Below are 11,771 nucleotides of genomic sequence, written 5' to 3' on the forward strand. Positions count from 1 at the left end.
GGAAAACAGCGAGCACTTCTGTGCACATGATTGAAAAATACATTTTCAATTCTCTTCTGGGTTATTGGATTTTAACATCCACACACTAATACTCTATTCTGTAGTTTCCCCCAGTATGATTCTAACTCCCTCATTTATATGCTCTCCTTTTGCTGCCTTTCCAAGATGCATGCTCTTTTATTTTAAACTTACAGGTATTTTACAGACGTGATAAAATGTGTAACAGGCCTGAGAATATAATAAATCAGAGTGAATAGGAATGCAGATAAAAGGCAAGAAATTGCCAGTTATTGGATTTAGCTCTTTCTTCTTCTTTTTAGTCATAAAATTGAGATTTGCCACCTCATTCATCAGTGTGTTTGGGGTTAGATCCGATGCATAATAAAAAGGACTGTTGACCAATCACTTGTGAAGATCTTCTGCAAAACTATTCTTCAAAGTCCAGAGCCTTCAAAGTCTGTGAAAGTTTGGGAAATACCTCAGTATTCTCCACACACACCTATGTGCCCCATCGCCAGTGCTTGGTTCAATGAAATATTATTCCAGCTGCATAGGAGCTGCTAGACCAGAGCATGAAAATCTTAATTTCAGGGCTGTAGGTTTGAGCCCCACTTTGGGTGAAAGATTCCAGCATCGCAGGAGGTTGGGCTAGAATTAGATTATCCTTAGAGCAACACTAGTATTGCTGCAGATTTCCTGCATGGCACTGTGACTGGGGTAAAGCAGTGGCAATTTCAGGCTGCTGGTGCAACTAATATTTAGCAGGATGCTGTCTCTGAACACAGCGGTCGAGAACCATCACCCAACTTCGTGGCAGCAAATTCCATATACTAATTATGTGCTGTGTTAAGAAGCTCTTTCTGTTGCCTATAAAATTATTATTAATATTATTTTTATTACTGCAGATTACCTGGATGATCCTGGGGCAGAGAAGGCTGTAGCTACTTAAATGAATCAGTGGGGAGTGATAGACAGAAAGGCAACCCATTCTTCTTCCTGTAGCAGGTAAGAGGTATTTACTGTCTATTCCACAGCTCTTAGTGAGGTTTGGGAGCAAACCTAGTAGCAGAGAAAGAATATTTTAGGAAGCCTTCACCATACTGCAACAATATTGGATGTCAAATCTGTGAATAAAACTAAAACAATAAATAAAGCAAACAAACTGCAGCAGAATGGAAACAATGCCGCATGTGACAAATACATAGCAGAATGGAAAATTATGCATTCTTTCATCCCTACATACATTCTCACCATTTGTTCAGTCCTTTTCTTACCTCTGCAAAGTGGATTTGCAAATGTAACCTATATACTTCCAAGCAAGGGACTATGTAAATGATACTCTCTTATCCCAATTTGCCACGAATCAAATGTTTGAGATCTGTCCCCTGCCTCCCTCTTAAACAATATTTACCAAATATAATCATCAAACTATATTGGCTCTATATCTATATCTATCTATCTATCTATTTATCCATCACCTATCTATTCATTCTATGCGTCTCCAGCTGTGGGCATTAAGTTTCTTCTGTCTTCTCTGATTGTCCCCCTATGGTTTGGGAAACTAATCCCGGTATGAAATTTTCTGAACTAGCATGTATAATCAACACATTTGCAAGAGCTGAGGTTTAAGAAGGGTTAAGCTGAAAAATGAAACAGCAGTGAAGAGGCTGCTGGTATTTTCCAAATTTGGAAAGAAACACAGTGTGGCTTTTCGTCCTTTTACTTCTGCTTTCATTGAAGGGGAATTGCACAAGAAACTATTCACGTATATTTTACTATAGATGCAACATGCAATTCCCATTGTTCTAGCGAGGTCCTGCATGGCATGCTTGAACTTCATTCAGCACTGCCTCAAACCACAATGCTTGTGAAACTGGGTAATTTCCCAGTGTGGATGCAATTTTGTCAAAAACGCTAAGCAAAGACGTTTACATAAATTTATTTCAGAAAGGAAATAGCAGTACTTCATCACTGAGAAGATGTTGTTCTCTAGGGGAAGGGAAATTCTGCTGACCTTTTTTTCCCTGACAACACTTTTTCCTTGTGACAGCAGTATGAATGTGGGGTGATCCATGTACTAACCACTCTCTTAATATAAGGTTACCAGATTCTTTTCAATGAACCCGGGGACACTTTTCGACTTCCTACTAAATAGATGGATTTTGTCAGGGGACTGATTTGTAAATCTGGGGACTGTCCCTGGGAAACGGGGACGTCTGGTAACCTTATCCTAATAAGGCATCCATAATAAGAGAATCAAGCCCGCCCCTGCCTCTGTTGGCTTTCAATATAAGGGAGCCTCAACATGCTGTTTTCAATTTAGACATTCTAAGTCCTGCTGTCCACAAGGGTGCTTGTAGTTACCTGATACACATTTGGAAAGTTTTCCCTTGATTAGGTTATCCACACCTTTTCTTCCCTCCACATGCACCAGGTGAAGAAAGAAGGAAATTGTGATTGCGATCTTGGTACATGCCAACTCACAACATCATTGGTCAGGCATGGAGGCACACGCATGCGCGCGCACGCACACACACACACCCCATTGCCAGGATGACCTATATCTGTCTTCCTCTGTTTCCAAATGGACACACCGTACACAATCAATCTGCAATTAGCTTTTATTTTCAGAATCAAACTAGTTTCCCAAGAAGTGCCTTCAGGGGCAAAAAATTATATGCAATTGATCTTGATTATGTGTGGGCTACATAGAAAAAACAAGTACCCAATCTCCATTGATTCTAGAATAAAATGTGTGCGTGTGCAGCCTTGAATTATGGCCTGATCCCTGACTCCTTTCGGATGCTACAGGGACACGTGGATTCTTCCCAAACATTTTTTGCAAAGCCACAACAACCCAACCTGGAACAAATTACAGTGAGGACAAACTCCCAGGCTCAGCGAGATTATACTTCAATGAGACAAGGCAAGACAGAGGACGCTAGTTCAGCTTGGGAGAAATAGATTATTTCATAAAGCATTTGATGGGGCTGTCCTTAGGTGCTCTGATTTATATTATTGGAAGGGTTAGTCAGTAAAGACTGGAGGTTTGCTCCAGACATTTGTTCCCTCTTTCTCTTTGTTTTAAAGCATGGTTTTGCTGCTGTTGTTTTTCCTTTCCAGTACCCCTAGTATAGTAAGATACGCCAGCTCAAGGCCCACGCAAAATGGGGCATACTAGATCTCCTCCACCAAATGCCCCAGAGCCTAATTAGTTAGCTGTGCTCTACAGATGGTATTAATTAAAAAGAGGGCATTACGTTGATCAAGGCTACAATAGTTCCTTGGATTTAAGCCGCATTTACCAAGGCACTCTTCCACCTGCTGTTTGCTGAGCTGTCTTGTACTTCCCAGCCTGCCAAAAAGTTTGCTTTATTAAGCATGCAGGTTCTTTTCAGTAGAGCCTGCCCAGGTCAATGAAAATCACCCCGTTGGTATAAGCTGAAGGTAGTTGTTCCTGGATTCAAGACGGCTGTTCTCATTCACTTATGAAAATACAGTGGTACCTTGGGTTAAGTACTTAATTCGTTCCGGAGGTCTGTACTTAACCTGAAACTGTTCTTAACCTGAAGCACCACTTTAGCTAATGGGGCCTCCTGCTGCCGCCACGCCGCCGGAGCACGATTTCTGTTCTCAACCTGAAGCAAAGTTCTTAACCTGAAGCACTATTTCTGGGTTAGCAGAGTCTGTAACCTGAAGCTTATGTAACCCGAGGTACCACTGTATACACAACAGAGTAAATATCCCTTCTCTTTCAAGGCATGGCACACACTTGTCAGTTTTTACCAGATTTTGATATGTGGTGTTATCACACCTAGGAGCATAGCACACCATAGCCATACAACCTAAGAACTGTCTTGCTGGGTCAGCACAGGATCTGTTAAGACCAGGGATGGTAAACCTGTGGCTTTCTACTTGTTGTTGGACTCTAATTCTCATCAGTTCTAGATGAGCAGTCAGGGATGATGAGAGCTGGAAGCCAACAACATCTAGGCTGCCACAGGTTCCCCACCTATTCTGTTACCTCTGGTGGCCAGACAGATTCTTGTGGAAATTCATAAGAAAGGTACATTGGTGAGGCCATTGAGTGTTTAGAGGAGGGAGAGACTCCATCAGGCAAGGGGTCCTTCCACCTGCCTTGCCCCACCCTCCGGCCCTAGGAGTCCTCATAAGGGAGCTGTTCCTGGAGGAAGAACTGTGAGGGGAGAGACTCCATCAGGCAAGGCCTCCTTCCCCCTGCCTTGCTCTACCCTCTGCTTCTCAATATGTATTGTATTGTTTTATCTACTGTGGCATGCCGTTGTTTTATTGATTATAGTTTAGATATTATTGTAACTGTTGAGTGGATTTCTGTTTAACTTTTATATGTTATTATTATTTTATACTATTCTAATGATTGTTGAATGTTACTTTTTTGATGGAGGTTTCCTATTTTAAAGTTATGTTTTATTATCACATTTTTGTATTGCATTAGATGGTTATAAGATTTACATTTTTTGTTTCTTCAGCTTGTAAACCACCTTGAGTATTGTAAGATAGAAAGGAGGTATACAAATTAAAAATGATGATGATGATGATGATGATGTTTCTCATGTCTTCTCCACTGCTCAGAGGGGTATATTGCCTTTCAAGATGGAGGACAAATTGAGCTGTTATGGTGAGCAGCCTTTGATGGATTGGTCTTCTATTAATTTGTCAAATTCTTCTATCTTGATCCTTGGCCATCACCACATCTTATTGCAACATCCAGGCTACAGAATTGGCAATTGACCTTGCCAAAATCATCCAGGAGATACAGAGAATTGGTTTAAACAATAGATCAAGACCACTAAGGAAGTATATCTGAATAGGGTCTGTTGTTTCAAAACAGGCAAGCAAATGATTGGAAAGAGATCCAACAGGGAAAATAAATGTGCCAGCGTGCTAAAAAATGTGCTAAATATTGCAAGAGATCTGTGCTATAAAGATGGCATGTGATGAACTGTGTTTCAAAAGTACTGCAATTAATTAGACTTCTTATGGATAAAAATAAATTTTTGGATACGTGCTCTGATGTTTACTCTTAAACTACTACATGAAATGAGGAAGAAGCCAATTATGCTGAACAGGTGACACGTGCAATGTGAGTTGTGCCATATTGCACATGATATTTCTCCACTTTGTTGCAGAGGTTTTAAAAAAAATATTGGGGAGTGTCATCATATGTGGTGGAACTGTTCTAAGGTGGCTATCTTCTGAGACAGAATATACAGAAGAAATATAAAACATTATTAATCAGGCAGTTGACATAAGTCCTCTAAGGGAATAGATGAATTAATCTGACAATGAAAACAAAGTTTTTACCCATGTTCTTTGAATCTGTGTACACATGGCGTTACCCACAATCTACTGGTTTCTGCAGTTTCCCAAAAGCCAGTTTCACCCTGACTTCAAAACTTTTTGCCTGGTGAATCCCAGGTTTATACAGTGGGACCTTTTCCTGGGGGTGGCCAAGCTGATGCCAAATGTATTGCTCACTGATGTGGTCCAAAGGAAAGCAGAGCAATGTGTTTGGAACCAGTTTGGCTGCAGGAATTGCTAGAAGGAGGTATACAAGGCTCCATCCAACTGTCTTAGGGACTCCACTCCAGATTTGTGTAGAGTTTGCTGCTTAGTCTTTTCTTCTTCTGAAGATATCCTGCAAGGCAGCCGAGGCTTATGATCAGAGTTTTCCTTCTCCTTGAAGGGTTACTTTTCCAGATTGATGAGCCCCATCTGCTCCTCACTTCCCTCTACAACACATGCAGAAACCACCTTCTTGACCTTGTACTCACTATTGGTCTCATTCACCAGAGCCTGTCTTCATATGCAGAGGAAGTCCCTAACTCACTGAGGGTTTGAGACCCAGTGGCTACCCTCACCTGACTTAGCAGTAAACTGATCAGGGAGTATGAAAGCAGTTGCTCAGCTGACGAGGCTGAGAACATTTTGCCATGCATGTGCACACAGAAATCAGAAGACGCAGGAGAATCAAAAAGTGCAGGTTATTTATTTCTACATGTCTCTTGTGCTGTAAATCTAAGTTTACTCAACTAAGATTTACTCAGAGTTGACCTACTGAAATTAATGGACCTAACTTAGTCATGTTAATTAATTTCAGTGGGTTTGCTTTGAGTTAAAAATGAATGCCACCCTCAGCTGCTTTTGTCATCATAATACCAAGCACTTGAAAACAACAAATTTGCCTTTGTTACGCCCTACCACAAATATCAAACATGCTAGAACAACAGTTACCTGGAAAAAAGCAATTTAGAATAACATTTTGCCTTCCCCCCACCCAAACCCTAATAAAGAATAACACTACACACTAAAAGCAAGGCTTGTAACTGTTGCTTCTTTCAGTGATAAAGGCAATAGTTATTGTGTTAGAATGTCCATTGCAAACAAAGGATTTCTTCTGGACTGCCCCTAACTTGCCAGGCAAAATGCCCATTTGACTAATCAGAAGGTGAGCAGAAGAAAGACATTTCCAAAAGGAGAAAGGGAGTGCCCCCCCCCTCACCAAATATCAGTCTCCTCATGTGACATGCCCAGAGGCAATTCCAGATCTATGAGCACAACTGCCTCTGCAGCTCACAAAGTAACCAGATGTTGTTGCTGGAGTCTTCCAGAGCTTGGCATCTGGGGTCCAGCATGCCTGAAGAAAGGCCTTAGGTGCTAACCCCATTGTCGGAGCGAGGTGCAGGAGGAGAGATGCAGACAGAGAAAATGGACTTCTTTCCAATAGCTGCATCTGAAAGCATCCCTTACGTGAGGCGCCGGCTCTTTAACTGGGAAGGGTTAAGTAAATAACTAAATAAATAAGCCTGGGATGAAGCCAGTGAAATAAATGTAAAACAGTCCTTGACAAACGCTTGTCTGCTTGTCAACGCAATCAAGCTACTTTAGTGCAGAGAGTCGGGGGGGGGGGGGAGAGGTGAGTGTGTTTTGCTGCCGCTCTGATATTTTGCAATGGTGATTACTATCCTTGAAATGCAGTTTCTTGGGCTGAGCTTGTCAGCAGAAGATGCTGCCATGACACTATGATACAGCACAATTGCTGGAAGCAGGAAACTGCTTGTCTCTCCTTTCTCCCCCCCCCCCAGGTATCACATAGGGAATTAATAATAATAATAATAATAATAATAATAATAATAATAATAATAATACCCCACACATCTAACTGGATTGCCCCAGCCACTCTGGGCCGCTTCCAACAGATATAAGAACACAACAATACATCAAATATGAAAAACTTCCCTATACAGGGCTGCCTTCAGATGTCTTCTAAAAGTTGCATAGTTACTTATCTCCAGTGCTGGATTTATGTATAAGCTAAACAAGCTATAGCTCAGGGCCCCACTCTCTTGGGGGCCCCAAAAAAATTTACAGGGAAAAAAACCTGGATGTCCATTTCCAAAATATAAGATAAAAAACAAATAAAATAAAACCTGCATACAGCAACAGTGTTTTGTGTTGTGTGGGCTCCTATGATACCTATTAGGTCCATAAATTACCATGTACGTAGCATATATTCAACACAAAAACAAGCGACAATTTGTTGTTGACAAAGGACAGCTGGACCCCATAAAGGGCTCCATTACCTTCAGTAGTTTAGGGCTTCATCAAACCTAAATCCGGCCCTGCCTATCTCCTTGACATCCAATGGCCAAGCGGCAGTCCAGTGGGGTTGATCATCAGTGGCTAAATTCGGTGATGTCACTTCCCATTTCCCAAGCCCATCTGGCACTCCTGCTGGAGCGTTTGCACCACAGCACCCTCCCAGTTGCCAGGCCACTCTGCCTCTCCTAGTAAACAGCAGCGACTGGACTGGCCTGCCTCTTCCCCACACCCTGCCATCTACTACTGGAAGTGGAGACATAATTCCATTGCCTTTGAACTTGGGTTTGCTGGACTGTCCTGAAACACCTGCTGTGTCGCAATTGCGTGTTTGGATGAGCTTGGACAGAGAGTACAGGCACATCCCCCTTTCCTGCATAATGTTTTCTGGCACTGAGAGCCCCTCTCCTTCAAATGAAGTATGCCAATACAAAATGAGGCACAGACACTTTTTTAAAAACAAATTGTACTGTTGTTGTAGACTCTGGATTGATGTTCCACGGATGGAACTATCTGGTTTATAGAGCTGGCATTAACGACGCAGACATTTAAGGCAGACATTTAAGGACTTGGCAATGTCTTTCTTTCTTTTCTTTTTTTTTTTTAACCTTGGCATGGAGAGAGCAATATAAAACCAATGTCTGTCCCTTTCAGCGGAGGACAACATTAGCTCAGCTGTGTGATGGCTGTCTGCAGCAGGAGCTGTGAAAAAACTAGCCGCAGAGCTACAGGCAACTCCGGCGCTGGGCCTGATGAAATTACACTGATCTAATTTGCACGCTGTGAAGCCATTTGGCATGGGCTGCATGCGAGCCTTGACATCTTCATCGGAATGAAATGCACACCGAGAACGGCGACGTTGCATTCCCATCTCTTTCTCCTTTCCTTGTCCTCCTATTTTAAAGGGTCGGTTTCGAGAATGTCGCGTTTGGCTGTGAGGAGGGCCTGCCATTTTGCTGCGCCTCCATGTGCTGAGCCAGAAAATCTCCGCTGTAATCAAGTTTGGCACCAACGGCCCACCATATACCTGCACCATCCTGTGCAATTTAATTGGCATTCAGTGGGTTGATAAATGGATTGGCTTAATGAGACAATATACTTGACATATGCAGGGCTCTCCTGAGAAATAAGATTCATTTTTGCACTCTGCACATCAACATGCTACAGATACCAACACAGCCACCTCCAACAGCTGCGCCATAAACAATGACAATGCCGTCCCCCTGTGCTGACCAATAATCTCCCTTAACACACTCGGAGCAGAACGTTAGTCTCTATAATGTGCTTCATTCATTCGTAGCTTTAACAGCATGGTCCCAAGCAGGTTTACATGGATACAAATCCCACCAAGGCTTCAGAAATAGATGAGGGAATCCCAGAAATTCATCTGTGCTTTATACAACATTCCGGGATTCCTGCATACACTAGTGGCCAAAATTGTGGAAACCTTTTGGGAAAAGTGTATTTCTGAAGTTTGATGGTGGCACTGTGGGTTAAACCACAGAGCCTAGGCCTTGCCGATCAGAAGGTCGGCGGTTCGAATCCCTGCGACGGGGTGAGCTCCCGTTGCTCAGTCCCTGCTCCTGCCAACCTAGCAGTTTGAAAGCACGTCAAAGTGCAAGTAGATAAATAGGTACCACTCCGGCATGAAGGTAAATGGCGTTTCCGTGCGCTGCTCTGGTTCACCAGAAGCGACTTTGTCATGCTGGCCACATGACCCAGAAGCTGTACGCCGGCTCCCTCGGCCAATAAAGCCAGATGAGTGCCGCAATCCCAGAGTCGGTCACGACTGGACCTAATGGTCAGGGGTCCGTTTACCTTTACCTTTAACACCTGATTGGCTCTTTAAACACTCTTGCTCATTGGCTACATTCAAATGAAGGAAAGCTACTGCATCTCAACCTAAGCAAGTTGTGCTTCCTTTTTCTGGTTATTTGGCCATAATTTTTGATAGAATACAGATAATTGAACAAACTTGGTTGCATTACATTCTTCATTAAATTATCTTTCCATTGATATATATTTTATGGTATTACTCCAAAAGGGTGGTATATTTCTGAACAAATTGGGGGCTGGCCACCTCTGACAGAAAAGTGACATATTGATTTTTACATAAAAACAAAAAGCTCTTGTAACAAGCCGAAACGTCAATGGGGATACCATGCAGCTTGAACCAAGGACCTATAGGCTCTTCAAGCCAACACTGTACTTGCACAAATGCATACCCTCTAGCATTCTTCAGATGACAATAGAGACTTTTCTTACTCCGTGCCCCACCCCTCATTGACCCCCCATTTCCCCCCCTCTCCACAGAACATTTCTCATCAGAAAAAGAATGAGAGTCACCACTACACCAATGGGTCACATACCTAGGTATAGATATTTTTTCGGTGGGGAGGAATCCTGTATACAAATATCCCACGATCTGAGGGAAGACGGTCATCAGCTCACCTGTGTGCCTGCGATGTCTGTTGTCCCTGGTCTCCCTTCTTATGGTTCTTTAGCTTTAAACCGGATGGTCCTTCAAATAAAGGACTGTTTCTAAAGACATATAATTTTGCCATTGCTTTCCTTAACCCATAAGATCAGACCTTGCTTTTGCATACTTTTGTACTACTGTTTTTATGTCGTATTTTTCTTTTAGTTATATTGGTTGCTGTTATTGTGCTGCATGCCATTTAGAGCTGGTTTTTTAAAGTGCTTTATAAATGTTTTAAAATAAATATGTAAAATAGGACCCGTGGTCACCTTAAGTAGACCAGATCCCATTGAGACCCATTTAGACAGGGACGCAAGTGGCGCTGTGGTCTAAACCACTAAGCCTCTTGGGCTTGCCAGTCAGAAGGTCAGCAGTTCAAATCCCCGTGACGGAGTGAGCTCCCGTTGCTCGGTCCCTGCTCCTGCCAACCTAGCAGTTCGAAAGCACGCCAGTGCAAGTAGATAAATAGTTACCGCTGTGGCGGGAAGGTAAATGGCATTTCTGTGTGCTCTGGTTTCTGTCACGGTGTTCTGTGCACCAGAAGTGGTTTAGTCATGCTGGCCACGTGACCCGGAAAGCTGTCTGTGGACAAACGGCGGCTCCCTTGGCCTGAAAGCGAGATGAGCGCCGCAAACCCATAGTTGCCTTTGACTGGACTTAACCATCCAGGGGTCCTTTACCTTTATTCAGAGTAGATCCATTGAAATTAACGGACGTAACTAACAGGTTCATTAATTTCAATAGGTCTATGCTCAGCAGGCCTAGCTCTGAAGATACTCAGATGCCTAGTGCAATAGTTGCCATATCTTATTTTATTGTAGACAAGAAGAATATTGTCCTAGAAAAGGGACAAAGCCTGTCTGCATCTGGCTACTGCCGAGCGGTGCTCAGGGCTCTTGCGGTACCTGCCGCCGGCTTCTTGCCCATGCAGTGGAAGAGGCCCACGTGTCAGGGCCTCAGATTTTTAACGGGGTGCCAGTCTGATGCTTGCGATTTTGCTCCAAGGCAAGCCTCATCCATGCAAATAAGCCTGGGGAAACTTAAAAATGAAACGGTGTGTGACAGTTTCTAATTACTGTGCAAAAAGAACATATGGAAACTTCATTGTCCATTTCATCCCTCAACATGTACCATCAAGTCAGATTTCTTTTGCTCAATCATCGTCTCTGGAGCATTTGGAATCCGTCTGCATGTGTTCAAGGGCGGAAAAGGGCACCGGGGGAGAGGGGTTGAGGTGCTTTCATTTATCAAATTCAAACTGAGTTATTAAATTGCTCAGAGAATTTTTTTTTGGGGGGGGGGTAAATTTTCTTCATTGGGTACACATTAAGGCATTCTGCTATGTCCCAAAGATGAAGATCTAATTTCCTTACCTGGAAGTATTTTAAGTCCCTTATTTGGAATGCTGGTCCAAAGCAGGGGTGCAACCTGAATAAAATATTGGGGGGGCAGGTAAGCCCCACCCTGCATAATCGATCACAAGATGCGTAGCACACACACCATATGAATGGCAATGCCTATTAATGTTGGGGGAGGGCAGGACCCCTCAAATATTTTATTTGGAGGAGGCTGAAGAGACCTCAGGCCCTAGGAGTTGGCTCCTATGGTCCAAAGGGTATCAGCATGCATACGCTCCAACATTTCTCTGAGGGAA

The sequence above is a fragment of the Podarcis erhardii genome (assembly GCF_964252035.2).
Source record: "Podarcis erhardii genome assembly, chromosome: 1".
NCBI classification, from domain to species: domain Eukaryota; kingdom Metazoa; phylum Chordata; class Lepidosauria; order Squamata; family Lacertidae; genus Podarcis; species Podarcis erhardii.